The 17,575-nt window shown below is 45.1% G+C and overlaps 1 pseudogene; it reads right to left on the reverse strand.

Annotated features, from left to right (window-relative positions):
- Nucleotides 1–16,818, reverse strand: part of LOC143850259 (proline iminopeptidase-like) — a 38,280-nt pseudogene extending 21,462 nt beyond the window's left edge.
- Nucleotides 16,819–17,575: the final 757 nt, after the last annotated feature.

The raw sequence follows: 17,575 nt of genomic DNA on the forward strand, positions 1-17,575 counted from the left end.
CGGGCATCAATGAATAACTCCAACGAACCAGGAATCAACTGGCTAACTTTGCTGATAGAAAAGCTATGATTCAAGAGTTTGGTAGCAAATAGGCGCATACGAAGGTGGAGCACAATTTCCTCTGCATCCATGATGGACAAGATGGCCCATCATCAAAATCTCATCCAAAGTTGCAAGCCAATAAAAAGCAACAACTTTGAAAGGACCCACGATAGACACAAATCTATTCGCAAGCGCATTGCAACCTCTCTCTGACCCTGTAAAAAGACTGGAGAGAAAACCTCATCTAGCCTTGCTCTCGACACCTGCTGGTCCTTAACCCCCACCAAGTATGGGCATACAAGCTTTTCAGGGTCCGCAACAACTTTATAAACACTAGCTTCCAACTTTTGTATTTTTACTTTATATGGGAAAATCGAGTAGGGCTGCAACTCGGGTCGGGCGGGTCGGGTCGGGTCGGGTTTTTTTTCAGAAAACCCACGATTCCCAAACCCAGCCCTACGCATGATAAATCTTGGGTCGGATCGGGTCGGATTTTTCACGTTGACGCAATTTTTTAAGGAAAATTCTTGTTTGGCAAGGCAACTCAACTCATAGAAGTAGAAATTACACTCACATTACACTTGAATCAAACAATGATGCAATTACACTCACATTACACTTGAATCAAACAATGCTGTAATCAAACAATGTTGTAATTACAATCAAACAATGCTGAATCAAACACTAAAATCAACTCAACTCATAGAAGCAGAAATTACACTCACATACAATAACAGTGGGTGCGTGGGTTTTCACTTTTAACTTTTAACTAACAATAAAAAAAAATGTACATACTATAACTTATGTAACTCGGGTCGGGTCGGGTCGGGTCGGGCCCCTTCAAACCCGGCTCAACCCGAGATCCATGCGGGCTTTTGAATGCTCAACCGGGCTCGACCCGAAACCCATGAAACCTGAACCCAACCCAGGTTATTTTCGGGTCGGGTCAATGCGGGTCGGGTACAACCCGGCTCGAGTTGCAGCCCTAAAATCGAGGACCAAACAACCGTATTACTTCTCTCTAGATATTTTTGAACAAGGACCATTTTATTCCAAGCAATTGGAAAAAAAAAGGACAAAAACAAATTTTAGGGACACACGCCACAGAAAAAAAGGACACAAAAACAAACTTTAGGGACACATGCAACACCACAGATCCTCCTCCAAAAAAAGGACCCCATCACCCACACGAATGCAATAACAAAGAACTGAATTAGAAGACTCAAGCACCTCATACCCTCCAAGCCCAAGATCTGATCCATCTAGATGCATCCGTAGACATCCAATCTCCAAAGTCCAAACCTAAACATATATTTTCTTATTATTACTAACTTCCATAATTTTTATTTTTTTTTGAATGAATTTCCACAGTTCTTTCGCACCTTCAAAACTCCATAACCACTTTACAAGCAAGCAGAGAAAACAGGAAAACGGAAACATGGCAACTCTGATTCGATTGTCCAGAAAAGCCCTAACCCTAAGAAACGCCCTTCCTTCATCTCTTGCCTTAGATCATCATCTCTCCACCGATCTGAAATTCACAGAAACATCAACAGCAACAGCGTCCGGTCGCGAGAGATGGGATTACAGAGGCCAGAGGAAGATAATCACCTTGGGGCAATGGCTCTCTAAAGTCACCGTCGACGCCTACATTGCCCTGAATACCGGTCTCGCACAACAGGTCACCGTCAATGATGGAGCTTCCATCTGGAGTGGATCTGTTCTCCGTGGGGATCTCTACAAGATCACCGTCGGATTCTGCTCAAATGTACAGGAGCGCTGCATTCTCCATGCTCCGTGGTCGTCGCCGACAGGACTCCTAGCAAATACATCCATAGAAAGGTTTGTGATGATTGGAACTTACAGACTCCTGCTGTCTTGCATGATCGAAGTCTTGGAGATGTATTGAGGAGTTTTGAGGAGAGCTTTAGAGCATAGCTTCAAAACTCTCCTACGTTATTGTCGACTCCCTTTAACCTTGGCATGGTTCTTGTTCGAGTTCGTGTTTTTCCTTGCAAAGTCAATCAAAACTCATTTGACCCCCCCGAGTTATGACAGCGTCAACCGAGTACTCTACTGCATCAACCAAGTATTCCACCGCATCATACTGAGTCGACTAGGATTTGCTTCGGCCTCAATTTGACCTGCATCTGCGTTTGGAAACAAAAGCGTTTGGAAACAAAACTTTCGAGCTCTTGGTTAGGAAGTCTTCCCTTCATGGATGTAGAATCAGAATTACTTTGACGTAAGTAGATAAGTTTCCATTGTTATACTTTCTAGTCTAGTGAATGTATTCATTCCTATTTTCATCCAAAAATTACGCTCTGATGGGGTATAAAAACAGCAGCCTATTAGCTGTCGACACGTGGCCCGAGGATGGCCCACCGCAGACCCCGCGTCAGCAGGGGTAGTTTGGTAATTACAGCAGAGTAGGTGACCTCAAACCTATAGCTGGCCGACACCTGTCCTGGAGTAATAACTCCCCAACTACCCCAGTTTTTCCTCTATAAAAGGGCTTCCAAAGCTCATAAAAAGGGTAATAACTCTTAAACTCGCTCTGCACTCCTGCTCATACTGACTTGAGTGTCGAAGGGCCTGTCCGGAGTAACACTCCGGGTTGGTCTTCTGACCTCATTTGCTCCTTGCGTAGGGCTCAGCTCCCTCACCTTGGTTTCTCGGGTCCTCCAGCTCGGCTCTTACGTCACTTTCATATCTGTTACCGATTTTAGGCCTAACAGATTGGCGCCATCCGTGGGACCCCGAACTAAAAGCTGTTTAGATCCCCCATAAACAAAATGGCAGGGCGCAAGAGTGCTCGAGTACCAACTGCACGGACAACTCGAGTCACGCTACCGCGCAGGACTCGTAGTGAGCGAATCGCCTCACAGGTGGTGGCTACTTCCGCTACAGCCGAACAGAGCCCGGCTCGTTCGGATCACCTCAATCCTACGCCTACTCCGGATCAAGTCCAAGCTCTTTTTCAACAAATGACAGCCCTTGTCGGTCAGTACCAGCAGCTGATCCAAGCACCTCCCCAACATCCTTCAGAGACTCCACGACCTGTCCAGGAAAGGTCGAATATACACAGGGGAGAGTTATCGCGCTACGGTGAGGACCAAACTCGCCACTCCTCAAGGCCAGTCCATCACTCTAGAGCTCGGCACGCTCACACAGAACCTCACCACCGCCGGAGATCACGATCCCGCTCTGCACGAAAGCATCGAGCCCAGGAAGACAGTGCGCCACACGAAAAACTCCGACCTCATCGTAGTAGTCCGGAAAGTCAGTCCGGCTCCGCGGCGAGCCAATCCGTGGAGAGAAACAGGTCACTAGACCGACCAGATCGTAGAGCTGATCCGATGCCACGGAGGATGGAAGAAATGGACCACCGAATAGAAGAGCTGGCAAAGGATCAGAGCCGGCCCGCTTTGAGGGCGTTCTCAAGCAGAACGCAGTTCACCGACGATGTCATGGGTGCCCCAGCGCCCAGAGGATTTAAAATGCCAACCGTCCCGCAGTACGACGGGACCACTGACCCTGTGGACCACTTGGAGACGTTCAGGACAATGATGCTCCTCCACGGCGCGTCAGACGACTTCCTTTGTAGAGCCTTCCCGACCACATTGACTGGTGCGGCCCGGGACTGGTACTCAAGGATCAAACCGAACTCCATCAGCAACTTTGAGGACTTTGGAGACGATCTCGTTCGCCATTTCATAAGCAGAGCCGTAGGCCAAGGAAAACGACAGCATCCTTGATGGCCTTGCGGCAGGAGGATAATGAACCTCTGAAAGCATTCGTCAGCCGCTTCAACAGGGAGGCACTCCAAGTGCCAAATCTAGATCCCTCAGCCGCCACAAACGCGCTCCTCGCAGGTGCTAGATCTAACGATTTCCGCCGAGCAGTAGCCCGCTGGAACCCGCACTCACTGGCAGATCTGATGACCGGAGCTGAGGAGTATATAGCAGTTGAGAAGACGCTGGCGGCCCTGGACTCAAATCAGAGGAGAACCTCTGAGGATAAAAACCCTACCAGGCAGCGTAGGGATGACAGGGCCCCCAGAAAAGAGAAGTCCCCGCAAAGGAGGGAAGAGAACTTCACCCCTCTCAACACCTCCCGGAGACACATACTGGCCAGTAGTGAAGAGTTCATGAGGTGGCCGACCAGAATGATCTCCAAGGGAAATAAGAGGGACCAATCAAAGTACTGTCGGTTCCACAGGGACCACGGTCACGACACAGACGAATGTTGGCAGCTCAAGGAAGAAATCGAGTTGCTGATTGGCCGGGGCTATTTGAAAAAGTACGTCCGAAGTGACGGCCACAGACCAGAGCGCAGAGAGAAGAGTCCTCAGGGCCGCAGCCCTCGACGGTCGTAGCCGCCCCCTGCGAAGAACCAATCTCCTCCTCCATCCAGTCCACAACCAGAGGCACACAATTCCCGGTTAAGGGGAGTCATTGGCACAATTATGGGCGGACCAGCCGCTGGGGCACATCGTCTGCTGCTCGAAAAGCATATGCACACCGAGTCAACGCCGTACACACATGCAGCAAAAAGATGAACACGGAGAATGAGATCTCCTTTTCAGATGCGGATCTCGACAACCTGATACTGCCACACGACGACGCACTGGTCATAACCATGCTCGTCGCAAACTGGGAGTTGAAGAAAATCCTGGTCGACAATGGGAGTTCGGCCGATATTTTGTACTATCATGCTTTCGAGAGAATGATGATAGGTGACGACCGCTTAAGGCCGGCAAACTCCGATCTATTCGGTTTCTCAGGGGAAGTCATGAAAATGGAAGGGCAGATTGAGCTCCCAGTCCTCGTCGGAGAGCCGCCCTGCCAAGCCTTCACCATGGTCAACTTCCAGGTAGTGAGGGCCACTTCGGTCTATAACGCTATCTTGGGACGACCCGGGCAGAACTTAATCCGCGCAGTCGCTTCAGCGTATCACCAGAAAATGAAGTTCATAACGCCAAACGGCGTGGGTGAGGTCAGAGGAGATCAACCACAGTCCAGGGAGTGCTATGCCATGGCACTCAAAAGGCAAAGATGCATCGGAATCCTTGCCGATTGAACTACTTGATCTGAGAGACGAAGCACAGGTGACTGAACACGCCGAAGACCTCAGAAAATACTATCAGAAGTAGACCACCCGGCGTGGAAGTGACTTTGTAAATATCTGCTAAATGTGAATGACAGAAGCTCTTTTGCAAATCTCTTCGTACAACTCGGAAACCCAGTTCGCTAAAACTCGGGTACTCTGGAAACCCAGTTCACTAAAACTCGGGTACTTGCTATTTGGAAACCCAGTTCGCTAAAACTGGGTACTCGCTGCTTAGTTCGCCACGGCTCGTCTCCGCAAAGATCGGAAGCGTACTCCTGGTCCGGAACCAGCCCGGATGCAAAAACCAACGCCGCTTGGAAACCCAGTTCACTAAAACTCGGGTACTCTGGAAACCCAGTTCACTAAAACTCGGGTACTCTGGAAACCCAGTTCACTCAAACTCGGGTACTCTGGAAACCCAGTTCACTAAAACTCGGGTACTTGCTATTTGGAAACCCAGTTCGCTAAAACTGGGTACTCGCTGCTTGGTTCGCCACGGCTCGTCTCCGCAAAGATCGGGAGCGTACTCCTGGTCCGGAACCAGCCCGGATGCAAAAACCAATGCCGCTTGGAAACCCAGTTCACTAAAACTCGGGTACTCATTATATGGAAACCCAGTTCCCTAAAACTCGGGTACTCGCTGCTTTGTTCGCCACGGCTCATCTCCGCAAAGATTGGGAGCCCACTCCTGGTCCGGAACCAGCCCGGATGCAAAAACCAACGCCGCTTGGAAACCCAGTTCACTAAAACTCGGGTACTCATTATTTGGAAACCCAGTTCGCTAAAACTCGGGTACTCGCTGCTTGGTTCGCCACGGCTCGTCTCCGCAAAGATCGGGAGCCCACTCCTGGTCTGGAACCAGCCTGGATGCAAAAACCAACGCCGCTTGGAAACCCAGTTCACTAAAACTCGGGTACTCTGGAAACCCAGTTCACTAAAACTCGGGTACTCATTATTTGGAAACCCAGTTCGCTAAAACTTGGGTACTCGCTACTTGGTTCGCCACGGCTTGTCTCCGCAAAGATCGGGGCCCACTCCTGGTCCGGAACCAGCCTGGATGCAAAAACCAACGCCGCTTGGAAACCCTGTTCACTAAAACTCGGGTACTCTGGAAACCCAGTTCACTAAAACTCGGGTACTCATTATTTGGAAACCCAGTTCGCTAAAACTCGGGTACTCGCTGCTTGGTTTGCCACGGCTCGTCTCCACCAAGACCGGGAGCGCAATCCTAGTCAGGAACGGGCCCGGGCAGAAAACCAAACCCTTGCGAAAACCCAAGTTCAACAGAACTCTGGTCATCTAAAGCCGACCAGGACTCGGTGTGATTCGCTACAAGACAAAATTCAATTTTGTCTTTTAGCAGATTGCGCTATATTCAATTCATCTCAAGCCGAACTGGATATAGCGCAAAGCGCTACAGGACAAAATTCAGTTCATCTCAAGCCAAACTGGATATAGCGCAAAGCGCTATAGGACAAAATTCTGTTCATCTCAAGCCGACCTGGATATAGCACAATGCGCTACGGGACAAAATTCAGTTCATCTCAAGCCGAACTGGATATAGCACAAAGCGCTACAGGACAAAATTCAGTTCATCTCAAGCCGACCTGGATATAGCACAATGCGTTACAGGACAAAATTCAGGTCATCTCAAGCCGAGCTGGATATAGCACAATGCGCTACAGGACAAAATTCAGGTCATCTCAAGCCGAACTGGATATAGCGCAAAGCTCTACAGGACAAAATTCAGTTCATCTCAAGCCGACCTGGATATAGCACAATGCGCTACAGGACAAAATTCAGGTCATCTCAGGCCGAACTGGATATAGCGCAATGCGCTACAGGACAAAATTCACTTCATCTCAAGCCGACTTGGATATAGCGCAAAGCGCTACAGGACAAAATTCAGGTCATCTCGAGCCGCACTGATTTTCCAGGCCGGACTGATTGCTTGGCCGCACTGCTTTTCCAGGCCGAACTGACGACTTGGCCGCACTGCTTTTCCAGGCCGAACTGACGGCTTGGCCGCACTGCTTTTCCAGGCCGAACTGACGACTTGGCCGCACTGCTTTTCCAGGCCGAACTGACGGCTTGGCCGCACTGAATATGACGCGTCCACTAGATGACAAAAATCAGATTTTCCGGGCCGAACTAACGGCTTGGCCGCACTGCTTTTCCAGGCCAGACTAACGGCTTGGCCGCACTGAATATGACGCGTCCGCTAGATGACAAAAATCAGATTTTTCGGGCCGAAGTGACGGCTTGGCCGCACTGATTTTCCATGCCGAACTGACGGCTTGGCCGCACTGCTTTTCCAGGCCGGACTGACTGCTTGGCCGCACTGCTTTTCCAGGCCGAACTGACGGCTTGGCCGCACTGAATATGACGCGTCTTGCTACACGACAAAAATCAGTCCGGCCCAAGCCGGACTGGATATTACGCGTCTCGCTACACGACAAAAATCAGTCCGGCTTGGCCGGACTGACTTACAGGCCGGACTGACAAATTTCCGGACTGACAATTTCCGGACTTATTCCCAGGCCGGACTGACAAATTTCCGGACTGATTCCCAGTCCGGACTGACAAATTTCCGGACTGACTCACAGCCCGGACTGACAATTTCCAGATTGATTCCCAGGCCGGACTGACAAATTTCCGGACTGACAATTTTCGGACTGATTCCTAGGCCGGACTGACAAATTTCCGGACTGACTCCCAGGCCGGACTGACAAATTTCCGGACTGACTCACAGCCCGGACTGACAATTTTCGGACTGGTTCCCAGGCCGGACTGACAAATTTCCGGACTGATTCCCAGGCCGGACTGACAAATTTCCGGACTGATTCCCAGGCCGGACTGACAAATTTCCGGACTGACTCCCAAGCCGGACTGACAAATTTCCGGACTGATTCCCAAGCCGGACTGACAAATTTTCGGACTGACTCCCAGGCCGGACTGACAAATTTCCGGATTGACTCACAGGCCGGACTGGCAATTTCCGGACTGATTCCCAGGCCGGACTGACAAATTTCCGGACTGATTCCCAGGTCGGACTGATTCCCAGGCCGGACTGACAATTTTCGGACTGATTCCCAGACCGGACAGACTCCCACCGATCAGAGATGTAACTCACCACACTTCCCCAAGTCACCATATGACTTGGAGAACTGGGGGGCAACTGATGGGGTATAAAAACAGCAGCCTATTAGCTGTCGACACGTGGCCCGAGGATGGCCCACCGCAGACCCCGCGTCAGCAGGGGTAGTTTGGTAATTACAGCAGAGTAGGTGAGCTCGAACCTATAGCTGGCCGACACCTGTCCTGGAGTAATAACTCCCCAACTACCCCAGTTTTCCCTCTATAAAAGGGCTTTCAAAGCTCATAAAAAGGGTAATAACTTCTCACCCACCACTCTTAAACTCACTCTGCACTCCTGCTCATACTGACTTGAGTGTCGAAGGGCCTGTCCGGAGTAACACTCCGGGTTGGTCTTCTGACCTCGTTTGCTCCTTGCGCAGGGCTTAGCTACTCAGCTCCCTCACCTCGGTTTCTCGGGTCCTCCAGCTCGGCTCTTACGTCACTGTCATATTTGTTACCGATTTTAGGTCTAACACGCTCTAAATTCTGTTCAAACCTAAAATTCTATTGCAGTAAGATCCGTCCGTTGTCTTTCATCCTGTAAATCAATTTGATTCTTCCATTGATTGTGAGAAGATCTTCAAATTCTCTTCGTTAGAAGTATTTAATTTCATTCAAATTTATCGTCGCGTCCATAAAAATTTCAGTCCAAATATGATGCTATTAGATCTAAATATTTTTCTTATAGATCTGGTTGGGTTCCATTGCGAGCCTTGGTGCAACGGTAAGGTTGCTCCATTGTGGCCTGGTGGTCACAGGCTCGAGTCACGGAAACAGCCTCTCTGCAAAGAAGGGGTAAGGCTGCGTACATCTAGCCCTCCCCAGACCCTGCAATGGCGGGAACCTCGTGCACTGGGCCGCCCTTTAGATCTGGTTGTGTTCCAGAGAAAACTCAAAAGGGCGGCCCAGTGCACGAGCCTCCCGCCATTGCGGGGTCTGGGGAGGGCTAGATGTTGTAGACAAAACTCAGTTAGCTCAAAAACCTTTACTTTCAAAGTAAGAACTAGTTCAGATTGATCTGCTTTTAGATCTGGTTATCAAATTTGGAACAAATCTGCACATCTCCTAGATGCATTTCAGCTCAAGAACTGGACTGAGAACCCAAGTACTCAAGTTTACAGTTCAAGACTTGAAAAGTCCTGAATTCCATGAATGTTGCTGTAAACTGATACTTCAAGAAACTGAGTTTTCAACTCCGAACTGCCACAGCCATGAGCCACGTCTGCTGCACCTAAATCTGTTTTCCAATGAAAACTTGAATCAACTAGAATCAAACCAGATAGCTCTGAACCATAATTGTTGCCGGAGTGGGAAGTGAGTTTGAGAAGCGATGAGAGAAGCGAAAGCAGGAAGCGAGGGGTTTAAAAAAGAAAAAAAGCGGGAAGCGAAAATCTTTAAACAAAGTAATAGGTTAGGGAGGAAGGATTAGTATAGATAAGGTCTCAAAGTAGAAAAGAAGACTTAGCAACTATTAGAATTATAAATTTTAGGAATTTACAGTTTCACATGTTTTGTACATGGATATTTAATGTTAATTTTCTGAAGAGAGAGAGAGAGAGAGGTCATTTGAAACTTAAAATGAGTTTTCGAGTTTTAAATGCACTGTTTTTTAAATCCGCTCTTTCAGCACTATCAAAAGGAGAAAATATAGGAAGAAACAATCACCTAAATACGAAGAGTACTCTTAATTATGAGGTAACACGTAGGAAGCGTCTAGAAAGCGTGCTTCCCCTAAATTTGGGAAGCAAGAAGAACTTAGCTTCCGAACCGAGCTTCCCATCCAAGTAGGAAGTTTCCGGTAACTATGTTCTGAACTAAAGGAGAATTGTGATCAAAGTGTCCTGAATCTAAACTTAAGTCAGATGAACTTTCCTAAAACCAGAGCCAAAACAAGCTGTACTTCTAGTTTCAATAAGAAAAAGTGAGCCACTGCCATCTATAACATGAATCTAGTGTCAGCTCCTATCTGCTCAAAACTGTGAACCAATCCAATGCATTTTCTTGCTCCTATCTGCTCAAAGCTGTGAACCAGTCCAATGCATGTTCTTCCAAACTGAAACCAGTTTTCTGTCAAGAACTAAAACCTGCAACAAAACATTCGGCTTTAGCTCTGTTCTGAGATCTTTCATGAGCTGCAACTCTCCTGCACAATAAATCTAAGCCCTGTTCGTTTGGGATTATGACAACCGATTGTGACCCCCCAATCCGATTATTGGACTCAAAATTGCATTAATTTTGAGTCCAATAATCGGATTGGGGGTGACAATCGGTAGCCACAATCTCAAACCAACATGTTCGAACCCAATTCAGTTTTTACTACAGCTCAAAAGTAAATGAGCTGAACAAAAAAATGAGCAGCAGAGTTTCAGTTCATTCATAAGATGAACTTAACAAAATGAAATTGAAAGTTGAAGAGACCGGGAAATTCAGTTAAATTGTGAACTGCCAGGACCAATCCAGAGCTGTTCTGAACCAAATCCAATTTCTGTCGGATCATCTCTTGCTGGAACCAGCTTCTAAGTCCTGAGCTGAAATCCTACAGTTCTTGCAGCATTTAGATCCAAACAACAAACTAGAACTTAAATAGTTTCAGTTTGATACCATAAATGAACCAGTAAGTGGATTGTTCTGTCCAAATTCCATCAAACTGGTTATAAGTTATAACTTATAACCGAACCAGTTCTGTTACACCTGCAAGGTTTCATCACAGACCTGTTAGAACTGAGCTGCAACATCTAAATCCTATTTGACTTCAAACTTGTTTTGAACAAGTTGTCAGTCGGTGAAGTCTTTTGAATTGAAACTGTTATCAACAAAAAAACTGTGTTACAGTTGAATCGAATGGAAAAAAAAGGTCTATGGGAAGAAGCAGTCCAGTGATGTTTTGAACCAAATTCGTATGCAGCAGTTCGATTACAGTTCAATCATGTAGATTACAGTCGCAGTTCGCACTATAAACTATTACAAATTCGGCCTTTGAGTTTGTTGCTCCTTGATTGTTGAGAATACCAGTCACAGATAGAAGTTGAGTTCTGCTTCTGCTCCACATCACCATGCCAACTGAATTTAAATAAAATCAATGAGCTTTTCAAATTTTCTACCTTTTTATCAATTTAATTTTGTTGGGATAGAGACATGTCCACACAAAAAAATTGTTTGAGACAAGACTAACAGGATCATACAGTTTTGGTTAATGAGAACAATCATATTGTGCCAAATACGTGACACAGGCGTTAGGTGGTTAGGACAATTGACCTAACGGCCCATCACTAAGTGACCAAATGGGTTAGGAGATCTATGAGGCAGCGTTTGCAATTGTGGAGCTGAGTGATAGGGATTGCTCGGCATCGATGAGGGCATAAGCATTATCAGGTAGGGGAGTGTCACAGGGAAATCAATTGGCTTCTTGTGATAAGGGCACCAGTGTGTCATGGCTCATTGGAGAGCCATGCACAGCCCAAGGATGGGTGTATTGTGTAAGCCCGCTGGCAAGTTGCAGAGGCATAGGAGGCCCTTGGTCAGGACCAAGGTGGGATTGGTAAGGTGCTTGCTTGGGCTGGGGATGCTATTGGTAATATGAGAATTTAGTATCCTTTCACGCCTTCAAAAGTATGATTCCACAGCACGTTTGGTGGGTATTCTCAGATAAGATCAGCGAATGCATCAACCCCTTATGCCCAAATGGCGGGAAGGAACCTTGGAGGTGGATGAGGGGCCTAATGTGTAACCAGCCTTATTGGAGGCATGGCAGGGAACCATGAAGGCCATCTGAGGTACGCTAAGGCCATCTATGGCACTGCTGTGCCTCTTGTTATGGGCTCTAGCTATCTATGAAGAGCGTGTGGACTTGCGCTACAGTCTTGCACATCGGCCCTCGTGCAGCTATGTACCTTGAACGTCAGAGTCAGAGGCTTCACAGAGTGGAGTGTGGCAGGACCTTGCCTCACCTCCAATTGGCTTTAGCTATCATGCGAGACCTTCAGTCCTACGGATTGATTCATGCTATGCATCTGTGCCTTGAACAACTAGGTCGTGATACTTGCAGGATTCATGTGTGGCATGGAGGTGCCTTGCAATTGGACGAATTTGCACAAGGCTTGAGGCCTTTGTGTTCAGATGGATTGTGATGCTGCAAGGTCACAAGATGTCAGCTTAAATTTGTGCACGATGATGCTGACCTACTGGCACAAGAGTTCTCAAATGGTTCATAGTTCTAGAGAAGGCAAAAGAGGTGCCATTTAAGTAGGGCCTCCACGACCTTGCACTGGAGTAGACTGGCCTAAGCATATTGTATGTTGTGGTGCCACTTGGGATTGTCGCATGACACATTACTGCAGTCCCATGACACATTACTTGAGAAACTTTAAACAGATTCCATTTTCATCACCCATGATCAAGGGGCTAGAATCATTCAATGCTGGTGAAACCAATGGCAACGGGCTAGACTTGTTATGGCCAACAAGATTGAAGGAGCCAATCACCGTACACATGATAATGGGACCATATCCTATGATGCCCATTCACGCTAATGAAAACAGCCACCATTCAAAAATAATATTCCTATTTCGTTTTTGAAAAGGGATATTTCAGTTGGACAAATTGTGGAAAAGAGAATTTGAAACCCATTTTCCTACACATGTTGAAGTGAGAAAACTATTAAGGGGTCTAGCTAAAAGATTTAACCACATAAGGGAGCATTATTGGAGGGATAAAACATCCTCCCTTCTACAGATGAGACATTACATTTCTTGTACATGTTTGTCAGTGTATGCATCAGCAAACAAAACTCACTCAAAACCTATCAATTGAATCCTCAGATATTTGAAATGCACTGTTATTGATTACTTAGCCAATAGAATCACACTCGCTCATTGCCGATCTAGAGTTTCCAATGACAAAAGAATATCTACTCAGTCCTCGATAAGTATTAAACAGATATCCTAATATCACGGTCTAGTAAGAAATAGAAAATTGTCGAAAGGTCGGTGCAAATGCAGATCGAACATCGCAGCCTAAAAAAATCCTCTCAAATTGCTTACAAAGAATTGAAGGATCTTCATGTTTTAATTGATTTGATTATGCTTAGCAATCCCAATGCTTCATACTTTCATGCAAGACCAATACCTGCCGAGGCCTCATCAAGGATATAGTGTTTAAGGAAGTAAAGCCAAACTATGTGAGTAAAATAAAACCATATGTTACCATTCAGAAAAAAAAAAAAAAAAAAAACAATGTGTTTGGCATCGTGACCGGAGGGATTAGCAAGAATCAATATTATTTCTCACAAAGCTCAACTTGAGGGAAAGTACTCAAAATATATAATTTAGGCATTGTTGGAGCCTTGGCACAACTTAATGTTGCTCCATTTTGACTTGGTGGTCACGGGTTCGAGCCACGGAAACAGCCTCTCTGCAAAGCAGAGGTAAGGCTGCGTACATCTAGCCCTCCCCAGACCCCGCAATGGTGGGAGCCTCATGCACTGGGCTGCCCTTTTTTTTGCACTTAATAGGGGCAGAATAGTAATTATTTGGTATTCCAATGTCACATTGTGATGTGCCCCTTAAACTATCTGTACAAGTTTATCACTTCACATTATATATATAACACTTGAAACATCACTGGAACAAACTCGAAGGCAACTTTAATGGCTTGATCTATTACCATTACATTATAGATTACTGAAAAGAACAACAGAGAATTGTAACAAAATATAAATCAATCACTAGGTTAAGGGTTCAAATCAGCTTACCGGCAGAGCAAAATGGGGGAAAAGAAAAGAGACATACCTTCTGGGAAAATAGCTGCTGCACCCCCTCATAAAACCAATCAAGTTCCTTCTTCCTCAAAAGAAAAATGCCTCTAAGAATCATGCCAGTAACCTTAAGAAAAAATTCAAGTAAAGAATGTTAATGGTCAAATGCAGTAAGCAATCTACGAAAAAGGACATCTCAAAATGAGGATGACCATTGTTCCAGACAATGGGTGGCATTCGTAGTAGTAATAATATAATAGTAATAATAGATATATTAAAAATTATAATAGACTACCAAAAAAATAAAAAAAGTAAAGGCAAAGACAGAAGAATAAGAGATTTTGCTAACCTTGTCAGGATGTGATTGACTGTAAGCAAGTGCAAGAGTGCTGCCCCATGACCCACCAAAAACATGCATCATTATTATATAAAAAACAGTAAGAAATATATCCATAAGGATTCTCCATGGAGAAGGCATGACAATTTTAACCTGCCATTTTGGAATGTTCAAATGTTCCCTAAGTTTTTCAATGTCATCAACTAGGTCCCACGTGGTGTTCTCCTCTAAGCAGGCATGGGGCGTACTCCTACCTGCACCTCTCTGGAGAAGACAATGGTCATTTGACAATCGAACTATATGAAGTAACAAATAATGAGAAAACTAACATATTAGTTAAGAATGTAAACCTGATCAAACAGAATGATCTGGTAGAATTCAGGATCAAAGAATTTTCTGTCAGTGGGTGATGTTCGACCTCCTGGTCCCCCATGGAGAAATACAGCTGGCTGTCAAGAAGTACAATTTATGAATAAAAAATTGTAAATTTTATGACCAAAGCTTTATGGGTCAGTAATCATAAAAATGTAGAAAAAATATAAATACAGATATTGTAAAACTCAATTCATAAAAGACACCACACATAGCATACTCAAACCACACAGAGCATACTCAAGATCAATCTATATTGATGTATGTAGTTGATGCGCATGTCTCTAGTCTGTTAGTGTTAGTGATTATATATACTAATGACATAATTGTAATTGGTTGTTACTTTATGTCTTCAGTTATCTTTTATTTCATTAATGATAGTTCTGTAGATTTCTCAAAAAAAAAAAAAAGATAGTTCTGTAGATATCAGCCAAGTAATAATACGTAGGTCAAAACCACTAAGTGGGATGTTGAGCCCTTCCCCCCCAAACTCTTCTTTTTTCTCATCGTCACTTCAACATTGTATTAGAGCATGATCTCCTTTCCCTTAGTTATTGGCTTTCAGAATATGTTTTTTTTTTAGTGGTGACCATAAGTACAGATGGCGGAAGCACCCCCACCCACCCAACACTAATTTGAGGGTTGAGCTATGTTCCTTGAGAATCCTTGAAATGGGATTTGATGTTTGTTTTTCAAGAGACCTTGTGAAATCTAGGGGATTTAATTGGAAATAAGGATTTGATGTCTTTAGATCCGATCTTGTGTCGGAAGAATTGATAAGTAAAATCTATACAAGAATAGTTAGTTTGAATCCTGTTCTCATGCAAAACTAACTTGATGTGGATCTGAAGAATAGAGGAAAAAATATGAGGATGCTTTTACCTCTTGTTTCTCAGTCTCCTTATGTTTTTGAGATGACAGTGGGTTGGTAAGGCCTTGGTTGTGCCATATGTGTGAGAATTTCCCAAGTTGGCTAGCCAGTGTTCTAGTTGAACGGCGGTGGAGTTGTCTTCAAATATGTCCATTGAACATTTAGAAGTGCCAATTTTCAGTTCTCATCCTATAGAATACCCGGGGTTACAAATTAGAAGGATTCAATTTGAATGGGATTATTTTTTTATGATGGTCATGGGAATTGAGATTATTGGCGGAAAGAAGAAACATGGAAAGAGTATAGAGTTGATCAAACCCCAATAGTGGATGATCCCAAATATGGAGACTAGGAATCCAAAACTTTGTCGGTGACGGTTACATCTTGGCTCTGCAGCTATATGGGTCCGAATGTGATTAGAAGCATATACTTTTTGTCCTTTGCCAAAGAGATATGGGATATAACTCATGACCTGCATTTGGATCAATATAATATAGCCTGAGTCTATCAATTATGTCTGGAGACTAGTTAACTTAAATAGGGAGATCAATCGCTCAAGGAATACTTTACTCATTTACGTTTTATATGCAAAAAGTTGGCATTTTATGAAGACGGTCAATTTCACTACCCTCAAGATGTCGAACAGATAAAGAAAAGGCAAGAGAAAAAAAAATCTTTGGAGTTATAGAGTGGCTTGAATATAGAATCCGTACCTACTTGGGCACATTTGTTGGAGACTCAGACCTTTCCATGCATTAAAAGTGTGCATGTCATTCTACACCATGATGAGCATATAAGACAGACTATGCAGCCACCTCCCTTTGTGATTGATGGATCAGATTTGGTTTCAGACTCTAGAGGTCTGAAGGTCGTGATGCTGGTGGAAGGGAGATAATCATAACGGTTGAAGGGGCGGTCTTGTGGTTATAAGGAGTGTTCTTTTGGGGGAAGGAACAACCTTAGAAGCAGGAATCTTCCCTCGGGGTGCCGCTCCCACCTCGGAACCCCGATTCGGCTCTCCTTAGGAAGGAGCTTCTAGGGAGCGTGACCCCAAAGAGACGGGAACCTCTCCCATGATGCTCCAAGCCTGCTTTCGCTCCCAGCCTGCCTCTATTACTCCATAAGTCCTACCATCATCAACTTTCTTGCATCAAACTCCTCTAACTCTTCAAAGTACTTCATTGGAGCAAGCATAACGGCTTGTGGATCTTCGAAATGCACGAGGAACGAGTGAACGAAAATGAAGATGGTTAGAAATTACTGCTTTTAAATGTACTTAAAATTTGAAAGATACGTATGAAAATGGTTAGAAACTATTATTTTTTGATAAACTTCTATTTTGAAAGATATATAAAGAAAATATTATATACACGATCCCATGGCGCTCCCAAACTTAGATTCTTCTAGACCCTCACGCTTCCTCGCCCCCGCCTCCGCCCCCGAACCCGCACCCGCACCCGCTTTGTGCTTCTAAGGGAACAACCATACTGGGGAGAGATGTCGGGATCACTATAGTAAGCTGCCTATGATGGTAAACAGAGCATTGACTGATCCTATTGTGCAGAGTTACAGCCATTCTTTAGATGCTCCTCAATTTGTTTCTAGATGTGATCAGATTTGCATGTCTCTGGCTGATTATACTTCTACGATCCATGAAATGAATCGTGTCAAGGGCATGTCTTCCGCTCGCACAACCTCTATGGCCCAGGCAGGTACTACATGTCTACATCAGCCTTCCATACCATGTTACATGGATTCTTCTTGATGGAAAAAGAATCCGTGTTCGACACGTCTCGGATTCCAATACTTCAGGATTCTTTGAGACACTTCCTGATCTCTTTTATTTGTTTTTTTTCTGAATACTACCAGAACAACTTTACAATTAACACATGTTTTGAGTTTTACCCATCCTAATAGTAAGTTTCTTAAATGAAAATAAAACATTATATCT

Source organism: Tasmannia lanceolata, unplaced genomic scaffold, assembly GCF_043159265.1.
Source record: "Tasmannia lanceolata isolate RefF3 unplaced genomic scaffold, GAP_Taslan_0.1 ptg000018l, whole genome shotgun sequence".
Taxonomy (NCBI): domain Eukaryota; kingdom Viridiplantae; phylum Streptophyta; class Magnoliopsida; order Canellales; family Winteraceae; genus Tasmannia; species Tasmannia lanceolata.